This window comes from Ursus americanus, unplaced genomic scaffold (genome assembly GCF_024610735.1).
Source record: "Ursus americanus isolate L20-20 unplaced genomic scaffold, mUrsAme1.1.p SCAF_83, whole genome shotgun sequence".
In the NCBI taxonomy this organism is placed as follows: domain Eukaryota; kingdom Metazoa; phylum Chordata; class Mammalia; order Carnivora; family Ursidae; genus Ursus; species Ursus americanus.
Window position 1 is genome coordinate 231,998 of NW_028273665.1, and position 22,039 is coordinate 254,036.

The 22,039-nt window shown below is 37.0% G+C and overlaps 1 long non-coding RNA gene across 1 annotated transcript; it reads right to left on the reverse strand.

Annotated features, from left to right (window-relative positions):
* Positions 1–741: 741 nt before the first annotated feature.
* LOC148106722 (uncharacterized) lies at positions 742–20,810 on the reverse strand. The gene is made up of 2 exons (XR_015723596.1): positions 20,749–20,810; positions 742–2,784 (listed from the first exon to the last, which is right to left on the reverse strand). It is a non-coding gene; the product is annotated as an uncharacterized LOC148106722 (long non-coding RNA).
* Between the last annotated feature and the right edge of the window lie 1,229 nt (positions 20,811–22,039).

The window sequence follows — 22,039 nt, forward strand, 5'->3', positions numbered from 1 at the left end:
TACATGAAAACAAAGGCTTAGATATTTGATCTTACTGATTTGAAGAAATGATAACATGAAAAGAGAGGTAAACGGAGGCTAAGAAAATGTAAAGTGTGTATTGTGGAAACAGACATGTTATCTGAAAAGTGAATTGTCTGAGGGAAATATAGATCTAAGAGGCATGCATGAAAAATGCAAAAGGAGAGAGACGTGATTGCATACAAATCTAAACTATTTTAACTAGTGCCTACTCATAAAAACACCATCATTTGAATCATATTATGGATTTATGATCTTCCGAAACTGAAATGTGATACCGCTCTCCTTCAGTGGTATGTCTCAGCATCACGACGAAGGCTATATATGTAGATACACACACATACACATTTATATACATACACAGATATATGTAAACTTATGATCTCATCGCTGTAACACTATATGTATATGATGAGACTGTTATTCTAGAAAGCAATAGAACACAGACATTTTAGTCAATTAGAAAAGAGAAAATGAGGTTCAGATACCAATTTCCGGGTTTCAGGCAAGACACATAACCTCTTTGGGCATCAATGTCCTTATCTGTAAAATGACAAAACATACCCTACTATGTATCTCTTGTGTAAATGTATAAAAAGGAGATGGTAGTTTTGAAAGTGGTTTTGGAAAACATGTGCAAGGGGTTCGGTAATGATTCACTGTAGGGAGTGACATTTCTGAAGGAGTCAGAAAGATAGGGGTAACAAAATTCATTCAAACTTAATAGGAAAAGTAGTATTTACTAACTGGCAGGCTTTTAAGATTACGGAAAGAACCAATTTTACATGAATACTATATCTATTCCTCTGAAAATGCTACAAAAATATAGGAATCCATAATGTTAGATATTTTCAAGTTTTGTAGTCAAAATAACTTCCTTAATATTTCTTACACATTTCTCATACACATATGCTTCACACATGCTCCCTATTTTTCAGACAAGGTCAATGTTTTCACTACAATTCATTTATATTGTTATTAGAACTATTTTCTAGGTCTGTTGATAAAATTTGGCCTCACACATTGATAACACATTTTTCTAATTACACTGTAATTTTCACTAGTAATTCTAGCTTTTTTGAATATACAAATCATTTCAACTTATTATATCATTGCTTTAACACTTCATACACATCTTGAGACATTTAGGCCACAAAAGATTATATTTAATATTAAAAGGATCAAATGTAAATAATTCTCAATTACTTATCCAAAGTGAAAACTTGAATAACGTGTATAGTCTAAATGTGCAAATAATCAGAAGATACAGATTTTTTACCCTCCTGCTACCGAATGTTTCCCTGAGTTGCTGTCAGAGACAATGTTTACAGTGTTGTGCTTTAATTCCTACTCTCTTGTCAAGACACCAATTGAAAGCAGAATGCTAAGAACTCAGTGAGAACTAAGAGTGATAAATGAAGTGCCAGCATAATTTGGAAATTGGAAAATGTGCCCTTGAAAACATATTAGTTCGCTCAGTTTGTAACGTGTAACAGCAGTATTGGTTTTCTCTCTTCACTGCTAGGTCAAGACACTGATGGAAGTAGGAGTCGGCCAAGCCAGAAACAGATCTTCAGCTGGGGTCCAGTAAAGAGTGTGGGAAGGCTTCCCCGAGGCTGGCAAATATCTCGCCCCAGTGGCTAACACCCCTTGCTCTGTCATTCTGCCTGAGATTTCACCCAAAATAACATTCGCTTATGTGGTTAAGCTCAAGTATTTCCAGGAAGCTTAAGCAAGCTACGGTAGCCATTCCAACTTCCAGAAAGTCTCCCTCTTTGCTGTGATTGATCAAAAAAAAAAAAAAAGAGGTAATTTTTGGTGGAAAGCAGAAATGAATTTGGAGCACTGGGATATTTTTCAGAGAAGAGAGGCCTGGTAAATTTTAGTAGCCAACAGGAAACATGAAACATAGAAGTCAGGGGAGAATGAAAAAGGTGATACCAGGACATAAATAAACACAGAAATGGGCAGAGGAATAAAATAAATAAATAAATAAATAAATAAATAAATAAATAAATAAATAAATAAATAACAATAAGAACAATTATAATAACAACTCTCATGTCTTAAACTTTGCCCAGAGCAGTCCCAAAATATTCTATGTGGAGAAAGTGTAGGAACATGTCCAATGTGTAACTAAGATCAGTGCTCCCCTTGTGCGATGCCATGATCTTGCCTGGCTCGTGGCCTAAACAACTGGGTGAATCCTGAAATCTGCTCCACTCAGGAGAAAAGCTGGAGTGGCACATCGAATGTGCACATCTTCACAGCCTGGAACCTCAGGGTGGTTCCAGAACACTTTTCTCCTTTGCTTCCACATTGGTCCAGTTATGTAGTTCTATCAATACAGATAACAGAATGTACTCAGAGAATCAGATGAGCATGGACTCTCCACCAGGAAGGTAAGTCAACGTAACACAAAAACAGATATGGCTGTCAGAGTGGAACACGTGTCTTTTCCTAGCTGGGTATTTTGTCTCTCACAACACAACCTTGCAGACTATCAAGGATATAACAATTTTTGAAAGGGTCATGTTAGGAAAAGAAAATTATACACAGATGCAGCATTTTCCAATCTCTGTGCCATAGATAAGGTAGCTCTGAGAGTAACCAGGAAGGGGCTCGAATAGCGTGAGCCACTGGATCACTGTCACACACACTATAAGAAGCATGTCCTTTTACAGTAGGCTGTCTTACAAAAATGTCCATTTTCCGGGAGTGGCATAGTACCAACAAAAGATGTCTTTGTTCTCCATTCCCACACTGTTTAAGAAAAGGTGAAAAAACATGGGTTACTTAAATTATAGCACATCCATAGCACACCATGGAATACAAACAAGGACGAAAACATCCTTGAGGGGGCTTAACTAAAATATGTGTGCCAACAATGCTGCCATGCCTGTACAATAAGCACATAAAAATACCAAAACTAATTTATTAAATTAAAACACACAGAACTGTACACAGTACAGAACTTTTGCCAAAGTTCAAGGGTAACACACGTGAAGAGTTAACACCTTCCAGAGAGTCTTTCAGTAAATCCTGAAAATTCCTATCCTCAAGTCCCCTGCCTTTGAGAGTGCTTACTTCTAACTTCTGCCTTAGAATCTCCAGCCACCATTAGCACAATCTCCTCCTTACTAGCGAGGTTAGACCTTCCCTGACACAAATCCCTCTTGTCTTTAGGATGTAACACTAGGTCTGCATTATCAGTCTAGAAGGACCCTCTGGTGGCAGTTGTGGTGCAGGCTCCTAGTGGGTCATTTTGTGTTATCTCTGGTCCTTCGCGTACCTCCAAATAATATTAGCCGTGAGGCCATGGGTTTGACACTGCTAATTTCACAGAAGCATCTAAGGCATGAAAGGCTTCTCTTTGAGTATAAGGGTAAGTTACAGACCTTTATCTTTTATTTATTGGTAACGGTTGAATCAGATGTACGTGCATATATATTTACACACACACACACACACACACACACACACACACACTCCTCTATGTCCCAAAGATTAACGCTGAGACTTATCTTATCCTGAAGTCTCCAAACTGCTTACTGAAATCAGGCAGATGAGATGAGAAGAGATGAGAAGGGGAGGGGAGGGGAAAGAGAGGACAGGAGAGAGTGGAAAGGGAGAGAAGAGAAAGAGGAGAGGAGAGGAGAGAAAGAACACCACAAATCTCAGTGGAACAGGCCATGCGTAAGAAGCAAGCTATGTGGTGAGAATGAAGAAGTGAGCACTAAAATTCCATCAAGAAACGATTCTTCAGCTCCACTGCCTGCCGCCACATGGGAACGAGGACCAGGTTTCCAGAGCTTCCAGTTCTTACACAGAAGCCAGGAATCCTCATGTACAATTTCTTATATGTTGACTTAAAATAGTTAAGTCTTGTGCAGACCAAACAAAAAATTTCCGTGAGAAGGATTTAGTCAATGAGCAGTGAGCGTGACCCTCAGTCTAAACAAATAAGAAGATAGGGAAACATCTGCCTAACTTCTTGATCACTGGCCGTTATTTCTCAACACCCGAGTTAGTACTTCTGGATTCTAGAGCATTGTTTCTTCCCCTTCTTCAATCAGACACTTTCAAATCATGCTGCCTCCCCTACACACACACCCCAACACACAAAGTGAGACTAAGAAAGGAGTCTACTGCTGAGCCAGGAACATATCTCTAAAAGTTACCCTATCCCAGTTACAAAGAACCCTGGAGGAAACTTCCTCCACCTGACCTGTTCGGACTTTTTATCTTATCCAAGACCCATTTCCCTGCCAGGCTCACTGGGGAAGTAGAAGGAGGATTCCTCTATTAAGTGTGTACTAAAACTATTGTCTCCTCCCTCGATCTACTCTTTCGATATGAGTTCAAGCTCTCATCACTTCTCATCCGGCCCACTTGTCAATTTACATGAAGTTCATCGCCGCCCTCTAATCCAAACTTCCCACTGTTGACAATATCCTTGCTTATGCCTTAGACACCATCAAAGACACACCAAAGTCACTCTGCATTGCCTTGGACTTTCTTATGGTTACCAACTGTGACCACAGGCTCTCATGTACGTTCTGTCCTCCTATTATACTCATCCCCAGACTTAAATCCCCCTTAACACTGATCCTTGAAATTGGTGTTTCAATCAAAATCCATTCAACCACAGTCAGGATTATTTAAATTGAAAATAATGTAATAATGACAATTTAGTGAAACATGTTAGAATCAGAGACTTGATTTAAGACAGAAGGTAAGATTTTTAAAATGAGAGATTACTCAACATTCTTCAAGCCACATTTCTTTATTTTTTATTCTCATTCACATAGGATTGATGTTATACCTAAGATAGTTGTAAAGATTAGAACTTAGAAGGAGGAATATATGCATGTATTCTTTTAGGAGTTATCTTCTGAAACCTTTGACTATCACCAATATTGAAGATAAAGAAATGTTTTGACAGGCTCTTGGATTTCTCATGTTGTATTTCTATCAAGAATTATGCTTAACTTGTATGCTCATGCTACAAGTTAACTGCCTTTTCAACATTCTTTACAGTCTTCTGCATGACAAAAGATACCACAAAGGAAATCAAAGACAAGCAAATTAATAAGGAAATGACAAAACAGTAAATAAGGTTAAATGGATAAAGATACAAATAGCAAATTCACAGAAAAACCTATACAATGGGACACAAAATTATGAAAAAATCCTTATGAAAACATGTGCAGTCCCATTAATAATCAGGATTGTACCATAAAACAGCAATGGGATTTTTTTAAAAAATCAACTAAATACTATTTATTGTTGGATAATTTTAAGTGTAAGTGAGAGTATAAAGAAATGGACATTCCTAAACTGGGGATGAAAATGCAAATTGGTATACAACCTGTTTGGAAGGAAAATTAATTAGGGAAATTAAATATGCACATACTTCGTGATGCAAGATTCCATTTGCCAGCATGTACACCAGAGAAAAGTGTGTTACATCTTCAAATAGGCAGACACTGAGTGCTCTGCATGGCTGTCTGTAGGAGGATAGTGCATTTAGAAAAAAATGGGACAGAAACAGATAGGGAGTGATAATTTCAAAAATCCAGATACAAACTATGGGTGATTTGCTGCCATTTATGTCACCAATATTTAGTGGAAGAACAAAGACTTAGGGTCACCTTAGAAACCATGAAATGTATGTAAATATCAATCTTAAAGCTTTGGGAATATTTATCGATCTTTATAATTTATAGGTAATGGGCACTGGATGCTTGATCATCTGATGATGTTAGTTCATCAGATTCTCAAACAGTTCATGACTCAGAAGATGAACAACGTTTTTAGAGTTAATAAAAAAGGATTACTGAATCTATTATATATATTTTGATTTTAGGATTTAAAATGCTTTTTGTACTTCTCACAGTCAACACCGAGGTCTATGATACAAAATACATTGATAATAATATTTACAATATAGGATTGTTATAGGGGTTTCTTGAGGTAATGTATGTAAGTACCCTACGGATATGCGAACCGCAAGGCTGGTCTGTGGGAGGGACTCATTATGTTGGTCAGTCATGCTAGTATTCCACTGACTCAGCAACTCTCTCTAAAATAATGGTATTTATGAATTCAAGACATACTTTTCATGAATAGCAAGAACTTGCTCTATGACAAAAATAAACATAACAATTTTGTTTCTGTTGAACACCAAGCCAACTCTTTCCTTTCAAACCATGTTTACAAGGGAAATACTCATAAAGCTGAGATGGCTGGTGGTTCTAGGGATCACCTAGAAAATGGATTGTCAGAGATTGATTAGACACTGACTGGAGACACCAAGTAAGACAACAGTAACAAAGTAAGCAAGCTATCTGTGATTCAGAAACTGATAATCAAAAGTGCAGTGATCAGCTACTATTACAGCAACCAAGTGATTTCCTCCAGTTCGGGCTTTATTTCTGATATAGCGTCATATGTTATCAATGAAAAAAATAATAACTAAATCTCCCTTCTCCTAATTTCCAGTTCCCTTCAAGGGAAACAATAATTTTATCGCCCCATTGCTAAAATGAGGTTGCATTAAATACATCTGCTCTCTAAACTTTCTGATGTGGTACTGTAAAAGTAGTTAGGTTTCCACTGTAAGACTGAATGAAATCAGTGGCCGTAATTAGGACCCAACTTACGTCATAACAGTACCTGAAAGGGGGGGGGGGGAGTATTTATCTCAGTGTTCCTGCTTTTCCATTCTTGGAAGCCGGTTTGGATGGATCCCAATGCCCTATAAGTCCTCCTGCGTTTGACTATTATCGGTCTCCTCCCCAGGAATCATTCTGCCCAAACCAAAACTCCACTCAATAGATAAATGCTACCAACCACGGAAAGGGAAAATTGAAAACTTGTAAGTATTCCCCAATATTAATGTGCCTGAACAATCATATTTAATTGGTTCTCAGGTCTATTATTTGTTCTGTCTACCCAAAGAAAGTTCTATTGTAGTTATTTCAATGATAAACTTGCTTCTTCTCAAAAAGTTTTATTATTCTGAGAAATTGCTTGAAAATAGCAGAAGTTGTAGTGGGGTAGTGAAGGCCTGATAATACATTCTAAAGGTTTTTTTAATAGTGTAATTTATGTTAAAACTTGTCCTAATACATTGCAAGATCACTTAGATATTTTATTTTAAATACTGTATGTAGCTTTCTCACAGCTCTAGTGCCATTTCCAGTAAAATGAGATTTTCATGAAAGACATTAAAAATCATGTTGCACTTAAATGGTGATATTGTTTCAATCTTTCATCAGGCGAGGTCATTTTCATTCAGAAATTTGACATTCATCTAGAACATTCTGTATCTAAGAAAAATGAAATGCCTACAGTTGCTTCAATTTCCAGACTTAACTACTTTTACATAAGAGTCGAGTTCCTCTTCAGCCCACTAAGGTACTCACACATCTTCTTTATTCTTTAAGGCCAAACTGTCCTGAAACAGCTCCCCTGGAAATCTGACATAGTTACAGAAAAGAGCCATAAAATGTCTTATTAAGGGATTCAAGCTCGCAATCATTAACATGTAGATATGTATTTCACTTGGGTATAGAAATTAACCTACTATGCTTTATTTATTTTTAAATTTTATACATTGATACCCCTTGTACATTAATACCCCTAATCTGGGATTCAGGGGAGCTAATAAACACACATTTCCTCCTGTTCCTTTTCTTCCTCCTCCTCACTCATTAGTTTTCTTCTCTAAGAATACACATTAAGAAGTTAAATGCTAAAAACTGAAATTCAACAGGAGACTTTTGCATGTTTGCAAAGACCTCTGATGTTTCTAGTTAAACACATACCTTATCTCCTTACTCTCACCTAATTTCTTTTTTTTTAAATTTTTTTATTATATGTTAGTCACCATACAATACATCATTAGTTTTTGACATAGTGTTCCATGATTCATTGTTTGCGTGTAACGCCCAGTGCTCCATGCAATACGTGGCCTCCTTAATACTATGCTTTTTTTAATACAAAAGGAGGCAGTCTGGAGAGATTTGAAGGAAACACAAAGGCACAATTAAATATTAACAGTTCTTGATAGATACAGAAAGAGAAGCAGGTACAGTTAAACTTTCATCTGATACAGGCTGGGATGAGGATATCTGTGCCTAGAGGCAAAAGTAAGGAAATAGGAAAATGTACCGATTTTGCTGATGATGTATCCTAAATACATGCTTTATTTTGGTTTCCTTCTGAAAAAATTTACTTTTCCTATAATTTACACTTGTATTCCTTGTTTGATTACAAAACAATTTTACATAAGTTATGTCTTTGGACTTTTACAGTATTGTATGTTAGAGCAAGTTTTGGCTATTTAACAATGAGGAAATGGAACTTAAGTGACCTCCCATAGGTATATATGTAATAAGTTGAAGAGCAGGGTCCTATACCCTATGTCTTGTGTTTCACTAAGTTTTTTAGGCATCATGTTATTGTCTTAGGGGAAAAAAACCCTGCTTTATGAGCCTATAAAGAACATTTTGACACCCTTTGATTTATAAGATTTGTTAGTTGGGCATGCATCAGATTTTCTTTAGTGCACAACAAAATAAATTTAGAAGAGTAAGAATAATTAAAATTCCTAAAGACAACATTGAGTAAATATTTTTAAAAATCAAAATACTATCAAAGTTAACACACACACGCACCCACACACATACGCACACAGCACAAATTTCAAGATACACAGCACAAGAATTTAAAGTCTATCTCCCTTCTGTCTCTTGCTGCCAGAAGTATCCCAGCCAAACAATTATATCTCCCAAGCGAAGATACTGAAGCATGATTTCTTTTTGCTTCCCTGCCCTTTATTTTTAACACAATGATTCTGTCCTACAAATTAGTTTCAACTTTTATCACTTAGCTCCATGGACAAGTGTGCTTGCACGCGCACACACACACCTGGGTACGCACACACTCTTCGTTCCGTATCAGCACAGGATCTTCCTTATTTTAATGGCTATAGAAATGTGTTATAATTTATTTGACCAGTTGGACATTTATTTCCAAATAAATCTTGCACAGATGTCATTTAGATAGCATGTATGTCACTGGATAAATTCCTAGAAGGGGAATTATTAAGCAAAATGAATTATACATTTCAATTTTGAGAAATATTGCCAAACTGCCTGTTGTATTGTATTAATCTATATTTCCACCAGCAATGCATGAGAATGCATGCTTTCCTGACACCCCATTGACACATTGTGTCAGTAATTTTTTTTTTTAAACTATAGGAATAGGATAGGATGGGGCGCCTGGGTGGCACAGCGGTTAAGCGTCTGCCTTCGGCTCAGGGCGTGATCCCGGCGTTCTGGGATCGAGCCCCACATCAGGCTCCTCCGCTATGAGCCTGCTTCTTCCTCTCCCACTCCCCCTGCTTGTGTTCCCTCTCTCGCTGGCTGTCTCTATCTCTGTCGAATAAATAAATAAAATCTTTAAAAAAAAAAAAAGGAATAGGATAGGTATGTTACATAGCTGAGTTTCAATTTGTATAAGTGAGGATGAGATTTTTCCCCACATGCATGTCATCTTCCCAATCCTTCATTGGACATTGGTCTTTTCCCAACTGATTCACATGGATGCTGGACATGTTAAGAATATGAATTACTTAACTGTTAAAGGAATTATAATTTTTTCCAGTTTTATCTTTTGTTTGTAGAAGTTTATATGCAGTTTTACTTTAATGTAATTAAACACAGCTATTTATATATTTTTGAGCTCTTTGTCATTTTAAAAAAGCTTTCTCCAATCCAACACCATAGCATTTGAGTTGAGCTTTGCCTTGATAAGTTAACTAGTGGTATGTTTTATATAAAAATGTATCATGCAGATGAAGGAATTATCCTATTGGAAAAAAATATCTCTTATTTAAATTTTGGAGTTTGAGATAGTCAACATTTTGCTTTTTGCATGGTTAATATTCAAATGCACAGGCATTGGAAAACAGGCCTAATTGTTTCTAAAGCTATTTCTGGTTCTAAATGATAAAACCACATCTTTGACACAAACAAAGATACTTTGTTCTCATTTCCAGTAGAAACTGACAGCCTCCAAGTCATCTAGTAGTTACCCTAAAGGATCCAACTATAATTAAGATGTAGGAGATGTAGTTTACATCCCTTTGACCAGAATTAGAATTGTATTTGTCAAAATATTTTTCTTATGTTTATTCTAGCTGAAACTAGAAGCTACTTCTCATGAAGTAGATGGTGTAAAAGCATTTGTGGTTTTGTATCTTTACTGAGATTTTACAGTTTTCTGGTGATATTTCTATCTGTGGACTCAAAGCCTCGTAATTAATCATATATGTTGAAAACGCCTTACGTATGTTCTTCATGACATGAAACTGTATTTTTTGAGTGACTTAAATGGGAGTATCTACACATAAACCTATTGCTCTTTTTATATTGATATATACATTTAGTCCAAAAAGTATACAAGTATACTGTTGGATAACAGTAATATTTTGAAGGGATATTCTATAGATTCATGGCTTTGTTCTTTTGTGAGAAAAGATTTTCCCTTTTTAAAAAAGAAAACTATACTCACATTTCTCGGTAAGGCAATTCTGTGTAGTTAAATCAGAGAAAGAACGTTTTGTAAGGTTTAGAGAACGCTTTCAGGAGAAACTACAACATAGACTTGCAGTTAGTATACGTGAGTTAGTATAAGTGAAGTAATTATTTAAAGTCCAAGGACTTCATGTGAATCTCCAGAGCAAGTCAAAGCATACCAAGAATTCTCAACATAAAAGAGAGGAGTTGGGTTTGTACATGAATAAGATAATCAGATTTTAAAATTCCAATGTAGTTATCTAAACAGTCCGCCCGTACCAATTGTAAATTGTATTTACTTACTTAAAATGTGTAATTCTACCCAAAAGTTCATTTGTCCCTATAATTTACTTAAATGATGTACTTTTAACCAAGATTTCAATTTCATTGATGTCCCTATAATAACGTGGAAAGTAAAATGGAAAATTCGAACATTTATCCCACATGGAGCAATATGGAAGACTCTAAATAAGAGACTTCAAATAAATACCTTTTTATACAATGAATTGCTTTGAATGAACCAAATTTCCAGTGTTAGTGACATATAAATGGAGATGAAGGAAAATCTTGTCTTTTACTTCTATTTTTATTATTACATACAGAGATAAGATTTTAAACAACAGAAGGAATAAAATCAAATATTTCAGAAAAATAGAAAGTTTTGAGGAGTAATTGTATATGGCATTGTTTATCCATGAGTATGATTTGGTAGCTCTTTCAACCCAGGTGGGAAAAGCAGGAGAGCAGCCCTGTGGGTGGGAGTGTGGGGTAGAGTGGGTGGGTGATTGGCACCTACAACTCCCAGACATATCCTGTGCAGGATTTAATACTGTAAGTGTGATGGAACTTCACTTTAACATTCCATAGCAGAGTGTAGCTTTGACATAAAGTGACTCTACCTTCGATCCACAGCAAGATGGTTAATTGCAAGTACAGAAGAACCCTATTAGGCAGTACTTCCTTAGACGATGACTACGGAGTAGTTTACCTGCCTCTTGGCCACAATTTTTGTAAGCGAAAGGCCGCCTAACTCCCTAAAGTTGGCTAGTATCCATTGCTTGCTTCTAAGCCAGTGCATTTCTTCTGCTCAATTTCCCAATTAAATCTGGTCTTTCTTTGGGATCAAGTAAGTGAGCTGTAAGTAATAAATAAAAATACTAGCTAGAGAACAGGTGGATAGGTAGTGAAGGTAAGAGTTTGCCTGGAAGGAATAGAAAGAAAATACAAACATATTAAGAGTCTCTAAAAAGTTAATACACATTGAATGTGAATGTAACTACTCATTTTTTTAAAACTGTGACTCTGTCTAAAATAAAAGAGATGCTTTTCTGTGTGACTTTGGGATAATTATCTTTTATTAAAAAAAAAATCAAAATCTGTCCATGCGTTCCCAAGAACATGTACTTTGGCAATTAAATGCAGCAGTAGGGCTATCAGAATGGGAAGTATTTTAGCAATTATTAGTTCATAAAATAACCTTGATTTCTTTTTGAGTCAAGTTCATATGTTTTAAGTGGGATATGCATGGAGCACTTTACTGTGGTTTACAAAAAAAACTATTTCATATGGGAATCTGATCTCCATCAAAGCATTAAATCCTAGTCAATCACTAAAACCACTAGATCTCAATCACGACATCACCTTTTAGGTTTACAGTTCTTCCTCCTATGTTGGAGGTTCTCAGAATAACAAAGTTTTTCAACTAGATCCAGGAGAACTATGGAGGTCCTCATGTCAGACAGGTAGGTAGCAGAATTTCAAAAATCACATTTGGACAGTCAGGTGCCTTTCTCAGTTTGCTACGTAAATTTGCCACAGCCTAACAAGTCTACCATTTTATGTTGCAACCATGTAAGTTATATACTATTTTCCAAACTGAACTTTTAAGAGTAAAAGGGACACCGATAATAAGGATACCAGGAAAACAAACATAATCTGGGCCTATTCCAGGCTAACTGGAACTTAATGGCCACCTTACCAGGGAAGTGTTAGGGTCCTTTGCTTCTATTTCAAGAATGCAAATATTGACTTTGATATTTATATTGATTAAAGCAGGAAAAACATTACATCTCAATTTCTTCTGATGAAATGTGGATACACCATTTAGAATGATGGCTCACCCTTTCACATCCTATGATCTACCAATCTCGTTACCACTTTTTAAAGCTGGTTCGTACAGAGAAAACCCAAAACACCACTTGTTTTAATATTGTAAATAAAAGACTTGAAACAGGGTAACAGGATCTCTGAAAAGCCAGGCCTTAAAAGGCATAAAATTGCAAGTCATTGTAATGTTGATCTTTATCCCCAAGATGATTTTGATGATGATAAGGTTTGTTATCATTCCTTGGATGAGTGCTGTATGCCAGGTGTTTTGCTATGTGCTTTTCATATATTAACTTTCCTCGCCTATCCAACATCACTCTCAATCTGTCCAGATTTGCTTTATTCTAAGAAGAAAAATCAGTCATAGATAAGTTTGATTGATTTGTTTAAAGAAGCCCAGCTAGTCACCCAATGGAAGCTTCTGTGTTCAAACTGGGATACAATTCCAATCCCCATGCTCTTCTTGAATAAGCTACAATACCTTTATGTCATCTTTCTTAGGAATTTTAGGATTCCTCCTGACATAGTACTGTGGTCAGCCTTGTTCCCACTGCTGACTTTTACATTAAGGAATTAGTGGAGACATTTGAGGCCATCAGGAAACAGAACATGATGTACATTTGCCAATGTGTAAAGAAGGAAAATGTCCACATTACTAGCAAAATAATAAAAGCCACGTGTACCTAATCCACAGCAAATAATATTGACCGGAGACAATAAACCGTGGGAACTGACATGGGATTGGAAGATAAGAAATTCTTAGTAACTGCTTTGTCAACGCCAAATTCCCCATGAACTCCTCTTTGCAGCCCAGTAATAAGGGGCTCCTCTACCCTGCCACCTACCAGGCAGTCACATGAGGAGAGATGGGAGGTCTACCCAGTACACGTTCCATAGCAGGCACCAGAACACCTACGTGCTGGTAAATATCTGTTAATTGCAAGAAGGACCTAGAATTAACTAAATCAGGGCATTAGTCAAATGGATAGGAGTATTTCCCATCTGCAAGGCCTCTTTTTTCATTAAGTTAGTATTAATATATGACTATTATCATTTCCATCTCTCAAATCAGAAAACCAGGCACAGCAACGTTACTAATTAGATCACACCCTTTCTAAGTGATATAATCAATTAAAAGATCTGGGTATTTTAATTTGAATAAGACTGTAGGCTTAAGTACTATGCCCCACTCTGCTTTTACTAAATTCTACAAATAAAAATTTAATTTGCAATACTGAAGAAAAATCATTAAAGTACAGATATGTTCGATTTTTAAAATGAAGTGCTTCTATTATTTCAATCCACATTATTATAAAGCTATATTTAAAAAAAAATTATCTTCAAAATGTTAACAAGGTTGCCCAGGTCTACTCCTTAAATGATCTGAGCTAATCATCCTGCTTGGCCACTCCCTGACATCTCGATTTCAAGAAATAAAAGTTCTAGATGAAAACATGTGCTGAAGTGGTGATTGGAAATCAGGCATATTTCACTTCATCAGCTACACGAAGTATCAGGGATTATGTGATGTTTCTACGTACACCTTGTCCTGATAGAAATAAAGTTGCATTTTTACCTATATTGTGATTTTACGAAAGGATCACTATTTGTCTTTCTCTCTACTCTCAGCTTCATTCTAGCAACTAATACTAATTACAGGAAGGTTGAATCGCCATCACGTGTGATTAACTTCAATGGCGTCCCTTTCTCCTCCACTTCAGACATCCTCTCCTTTCATGGAGTTCTTCTCAAGGCCACTTAGGACATCGGTGACACCTACAGAGAATACTAAAACCAAACTTATTATGAAAAGTAGTAGGGAGAGCCACTTTAGACAGGAGGAGGCATCTGGGGAAACCCAACAATAACAACAAAGGTAGAGCTGGAGCAAATGAAGATTGCAGCTGTGTCCCTACATCCCTTAGCACTATGGGAAAGATGAAGTAGGAAATGCTTTAAAAAAAAATTACACCGAATTTTAAAAAATTGTTTAACACTGTTTAATCCTGTTTAAAGCATACAAGAGAGTATCATTAAAAACTTCTCGAGAAACAGCTGTGTTTTGATGCTTTGCTACTTAGAAATGTAACAATGGAAGATGTAGGGTTGGAAGGGTTTAGATTTCATGTGAGCATTCAGGGTAAAGAGAGCGGAGCACTGGGATAAGGCACAAAGAGAAGCTGGAGAGAGAGACAGCAAGAAGATGGCGGACTTGGTATGACATGCCAACCTTAGTGGGCTCGGCTACCACCCTGAAGGGCAGCTTCTTAGTCAGACGACAGGAGAAGAATGAGACACAGCTCAGTCCCTACAGATTCAGTGAGGACTTGGTCTCAGTTCTGAGATTCAGAGGTAAAACTGGTACTGCTGTGCTCTCTGTGGGTGGGTTCTGGCACTTGGCTAACAGCAGAAGAACTACTGCATAGGGGAGAGAGACAAGACTTGCCCCAGGGCTGTATATAGTCAAGGTGTACTTGAAAGTAAATCTGTCTTCATAAACCAGTAAGAAAAAACAAACTTCACTCATAGTGGGCAAGTTAAAACTAGACTTATATCTTTTTATTTTCACATCTTGCTTTCTTTTATTTTTAAAAGACTATTTGAGAGACAGAGAGAGAGTGAGCAGGAGGGGCAATGGGAGAGGGGGAGAAGCAGACTCCCCACCGAGCATGCAGCCTGATGTGGGGGCTCGATCCCAGGACTCAGAGATTGTGCCCGGAGCCAGTCAGATGCTTAACCAACTGCGGGGTGAGGCGCCCCTCACATTTTGCTTTAACGTCATTTTGTCTTGTAATGGAAATGTATATATGTTTTATCCATATTTGCCTTTATATTTAATAAACAGCTATTTTTATATAGGTAAAACACTTTGAATTTTAGTAAACTATGACCATATAAAGGACGCTTTCTCAGAGCACTGCTTTTGTCTGTCAAGCAGCTACGTCATTTAGTGGAAACTAAGCCAAACTGTAGCCATAAGCACAAGCATGGTACTCCAATATATATGCTCTTTGAATGCATATTAATCACATATTACACTCTCAAATGGCTACTTGGACCAAGCAAGTAATACATGAATGAAACGAGCCAAGATAAGAAAAATCATAATTGTTGGGGCGCCTGGGTGGCACAGCGGTTAAGCGTCTACCTTCGGCTCAGGGCATGATCCTGGCGTTATGGGATCGAGCCCCACATCAGGCTCCTCTGCTATGAGCCTGCTTCTTCCTCTCCCACTCCCCCTGCTTGTGTTCCCTCTCTCGCTGGCTGTCTCTATCTCTGTCAAATAAAATAAATAAAATCTTAAAAAAAAAAAAAAAGAAAAATCATAATTGTTGAAATCTATGGTAAACTGATGTGTATTTGCCATGGCTAAAAGGACTCGACTCCAGAAGATTTCTTCCCTGTAGAAAGTGAACTCCATGTTGGCAAATCCCACAATTTTCAAAAGCCAGGTTACATGAAATTTCCCGATTTTTAAAAGTTATTCAATTAAAAAATACTACAGAGGTAAAAACAAAACAATACCACTCACAACAGTCATTGCAATAGAAATACATCTGCTGAATGAATTTGGCTTACAGGCTGCCAGTTTATGACTTCTGATCAAATTTTTGAAATTATCTTTGGGAGGGTGGGGAGGGGAAGACTCAATTTGAAAGGAGCCACATGTAGTTTTGCAAGAGAATTTGTAGACGTCAAGTATGCACTCAGAACATTGCCCAAGGGAAAACGAAAACTAAAATAAGACACATTAAGGTTAATACTCAAAGGAAGGCAAAGTCACTCCTTTGCTATCATGCAGACGTACATTCACACATGATTGCTGGCTGTAAGACCAAATCAGTCTGTGAGACTAAACCAGAAAAAGTAAAAAGAATATAAACAAGCAAAAATAAAAGAAATATAAAAATCTTTCAATTTCTCATAGACAAGGACTAGAAATCCAATGTCAATAAAAACAAACAAACAACCCCACCAAACAACTTCCCTAGGTATTACCTGGCAAACATGGGCATTAATCACAGTTTCACACTAAACTGCAGATTTTATAGCAGTATTTGCTGCAATAAAACTTGCTTAGTCTTAGCGCTAGTTGTAATTTATGTTTTGTTTAGATGAATTCATGAGTTCTCTGTACCTAAATTTAATTAAGGAATGAAAATAAATAGTTTAGCTTATGTGCTTGCTTTGAAAAATAGATATAAATAAAAGGTAATAGTACATGGGTGATGGACACTGGGGAGGGTATGTGTTGTAATGAGCACTGGGTATTATATAAGACTGATGAATCACAGACTGTATCCCTGAAACAAATAATACATTACATATTAATTGAATTTAAATTAAAAATGTTTTAATAAAAAAATAAAATGTAATAGTACATTTAAAACCACATTTTTCATGGTAAGTATGTCCTATCTACTGGTGAGTTGATTACCAGAAAACATAGCAGGTGCCAATGGGGAATGTAAATATAGTTATTGACCTACTGTGTCAGTGACAAGAGATTAGTCTCTTTTTCCAGGAGGTTGTAATTAGCCTTGCAGAAAATATTCATTCCATACCAAATTAGACTACACATTGTATTTCTGTCACTGAATGTTTTCCTTGATGGTTGTCTGAGTAAAACAAATTGGATGTAGGTTGAAGGTATATCATTCAGGCACCTTCTTTCAAAAGTAATTAGGGTCTTACTCACTTGAAACCAGATAACTACATTTAATGTAATCTTAAAAGGGCCCCTAAGGATTGTTTTCCATTGGTAAATGAATGAGAAGTGGAACAAATTGACTTTCATGATCACTAAAGTTTAGAAGAACTAGGAAAAGAAAATAATGCTGAATCGAAAATTTAGTCTCATAAGACTAATAAAGGTAAAATACTTTTTTTCATTTATTCTCATGTAACCCCCAAGGGATTTTTGTCCAGTGAAAGTGGCACATGGAAGGATGTTCCACAAAGACTCATTCAGTGATCAGCTCAGCATGGTTCCACACTAGACCTCCAACCAAATGAGAGCTAGACACTCATCCCCTTGGCTTCAATTCATTTAGGAAAAAAAGTGTATCTTTGGATAGCTCACTGTACTCCATGCTAGCACACCAGGATGATAAGACTTCATTCCTGACTCAGAATATAGGTGGAGACCCATCACTGTCTGACCTAAACCAGGCCACCTGTAATTAGAAAATAAATTCACTACCAGACCAAGAACTAGGTTAGTAGATACACAAAGATTTTAGGAGTAACATCATAAAATTAGAACAGAGGAGATCTTGAAGGGAAAAAAAGGGTTTGGTAATTATTAATGGGCAGAAATGCTAATGATTTTAAAAATTCAGCAATTTTCAGAAGAAATCTTTCCCCAATTTCAAGTATTTCTAGAAAATGAATCTAGATGCAGTTTTGAATAGGTTTGTATACCAGAAAACATAATTATATTTGATTTTTCTTATTTTTCTATGTCCAGTGTAAGAAAAAAATTGTACTAAATCACTGCAGGTACTGTCTAAGTCATATTCAACAATATATTTTAGTCTTCGAATGTACCCTACTAAAAGAAATACAATTTGTGAATCAAATAAAAGCTATTTTAAATTTCACTCTGCCAATTTCTAAAATGTATTCAGAAATTTATATGAAAATTATTTCAATGACCACTGTGCTTAAATCTCTTATTTTAAAATATACATTTTCTTATTAAATCTATTTATTTGAATTTTAATTAACATTTGAATATGTTAATTTGTAAAGATACTTAAATATGCCAATGCTCCTATTTCCTTCCTCTGGGTGGGTATTTGAAACACATTTCTGTAAATTTAAAGGACCCTTTAAACTTTGAAAACATAGCTATTATTTTGTACTTTCAAAACTTGGTGTTGCCTATGACCCTTTTTAACTGAATGTCTTCTAAGCAGTAAGCCTGCCACACTTCACCCATGTAATGGACACCCTGTGGATAAAATCATGATGCTTCATCTTCCTGACAGCATTCTCTTCTCTCCTGAGGGAACTTCTAATGGGATGACTCCAGTGTCTTGAATGTTTCTTTCAATTTCCTTCATATGATACACAGCCTATTCTTATTATGCTGTTTTTTTTTTTTTTTTTTTTTTGTAAAAATTCTCATCTAGAATTTGGCCTACTGTAGTGTATTGCTTATAGGACTCTCTTTTCAGCAACTTTGAACAGATTATTGAGGTTTAATTGACATACAATTAACCACACATGTTGAAGGATACAATTTGATAAGTTCTGAGTATGTAAATAAACATATATTGGTCAAATTCTAAAAAGATATGTTGAAATATTTGTTTCTTCAGGATGTGAACTTATTTGGAAATAGGGTAACTGCAGATGTAATTAGTTAATATGAGGTCGTATTGGAATTCCAATATGACTAGTGTTTTTTTTTTTTTTTTTATGTTAGTCACCATACAGTACACCATTAGTTTTTGATGTACTGTTCCATGATTCATTGTGTATAACACCCGGTGCTCCATGCAATACCTGCCCTCCTTAATACCCATGACCGGGCTAACCCATCCCCCACCCCCCTCCCTTCTGAAACCCTCAGATTGTTTCCCGGAATTCATAGTCTCTCATGGTTCGTCTCCCCTCTGATGCCCCCCCCTTCATTTTCCCCTTCCTTTAAGAAGTGGGAACTTTGGAAAAAGACACAGATGCAGGGAAGATGGCCATATGAAGATGGAGGCAGAGACTGCAGGGATATTGCCCCAAAGCCAGAAACACCCAGGACTATTACAGACTGGAAGAAGCAAGGAAGGATCCTCCCGTAGAGACCTCAGAGGAAGCATGACCCTGGAACACATTGAGTTTGAACTCCTAGTCTCCAGAACTGACGTCATAAAATTCTGTTACTTCAAGCCAACCAGTTTGTGGTAATTTATTATAGTTGCCCTAGGAAACTAATAAAATTTGCAATCAGGAAACCGACAACAAAAATAGCAAACAAATGCATCACCTCAAAGAGTTACATGATCCCCTTGCCATTGACATTTCCCTAACACTCACCCCATCCCCATGAAACCACTGAACATTTTTCTGTCATCCTAGATTGCATTTTCTACAATTTTACATATATTTTACATAAATTTATAAGAATTCTAGAATTATATGAAATATAGACATATGGCATGCACTGGATTCTTTCAGCGTAATTATTCTGAGACTCATTCATGGTGTTGTTCATTTACGTGCACATTCACTTGTTGCTCCTTTGTGTTAACAAACAGTATTCCATTACATGACTTTACCACCATCAGTTCATTCACTCACCTGCTGACATACATTTAGATGGTTTACAAAATCCTGGCTATCTGAAATACACCAGCTATATACATCATCCGAGTGTACAAATATCTGTATGGAGTTACACTTTCACTTCCCTTGGGTAGAGAGACCCCTAACTGTGGAATCACTGGGTCACAAAGCAGGTAAATGTTTACATTGTAAAGCAACTACCAAACTGTCTTCCCAAATGTATGAGAATTCCAGTTCCTCCACACCCTTGTCAACACTCAGTATGTGTATTAATTGTTCTTGGTTATTTTCTGTATATTATGACGTTCTGACCTCTCTTGGGAGCCTTCAGACCCGGGAAGAGACTACCCTTCCCGGAGCTAGAGGATATCTGAAGATAATGACAACCTTCCCACAAGCATGTTTTCACGTACACACCAAGCAGTGCACTGTCCGTGCCCCAACTATGTCTTACCCAGCTCTCCCTCCCACGCCCGTACGGTCGTGTCCCCTTGCTGGGGAGCACACGTGCCAGGACCGCAGCGGTGCCGGAAACCGTGGAGAGTACCGAACCCCGTGGACATGACGCCCTTTCCTATGCCTAAGCCCCTCTGACAAAGCTTAATGCCTACAGGAGGCACTGGAAGAGACACAGCAGTACCCAGTAAAAAAAAATAGCATCATTATAGCAATATACGTTCACAAAAGCTCATGAACGAATGTGGTCCCCCTCTCCCCAAATCCCTTATTACAACGCACTCACCCTTGTCTCTGTGACGTGCTACGAAACATCCACAGCAGGACAGGAAGTGGGACGAACCAGACGGGCGCGCCATGTGAAGCAGCTTTGGCAACCGGCTATTTACGCTCCGACCGGAAGGAGGTGGAGCCACAGCTGCTCCCTGATGCAGGTGCAAGTGCGGAGCTGAAGATGCGGAGTCCGGTGCTTTCTCTGCCCTGAATGGGTTTCAGGCAACTAGAGACCACCTCTGTGGCCCCAGACGCACCAGAGTAATTCGAACCAGCTGAGCCTAAAGTGTTGACTCCTTCTTGCCTTGTCTTTCCTGGGGGAATTCCAAGGCGGCTCTGGCACAACTGCCTTCCTGGTTGGATTTACACTCTATTATTAAAGAAAGTCTTTCGTATTGATTTGTTTTTTCAAAAGTCTTCCCTAATTCATCTGTCTGTTCTGCCTCATCATTCCTTTTTGATAGGCATCGAGCATTCTCGCATCTGCAAGGATGAAAATACGGTAGCTATTTATGAGACCGCCATGAAATTGGAAAGGTTGAAAATCAGTTTTTGATACAGATTTCCATAAATAATTTTATTATTATATGCCTAATCTCTAACTGCTGAATGCTAGATGAATCTCTTACTTTGTTTTCTTGAAACAGAACATAATTTAAACTATTTTTGGGTTTTTTTGGTTTTGGGGGTTTTTTTGTTTTTGTTTTTTGTTTTTTTTGTAGCTGGTCTGTGATGTCTTTTAGCTTGAACGAAGTTTTGTTTAGAGAAAACATTTCTTCCTTTATCTGTATAGTCACACAGATTATAGTTTTAAGGGTGGCGGAGGGGCATAGGAAGAAGGAGACCGAGAATCTCAAGCGGACTCCATGCTGAGCACAGACCTGTCACAGAGCTTGATCTCACAAGCTTCAGGTCATGACCTGAGCCCAGATTAAGAGTAGGACGCTTAACTGACCGAGCCACACAGATGCCCCTCTTAGTAGATCTTATTAGGAGTGTATCAAATCTATTAGTCTATAATTTATAGAGAAATCAACTTTTGGCTGTTTAATACTTTAATTGACTATTTAGTGTTCCATAGATTTTAAATTTTAATTTCTGCTCTTTATGTTTTTCTTCCATTTTCTTAGAATTGATATTATCTAACTCCTTTAGAATAATCATTTTTAGCCTTTCTTTTTTTGTATATATACATTTAATGTAATACCTTCTGTCTAAACAATTTTGCCTGCCTCTGCAGGCAATACTAGATTTTTAAAAAATTGTAATTCAGTTCAAAATATTGTCTGTGGATTATTTAGTAA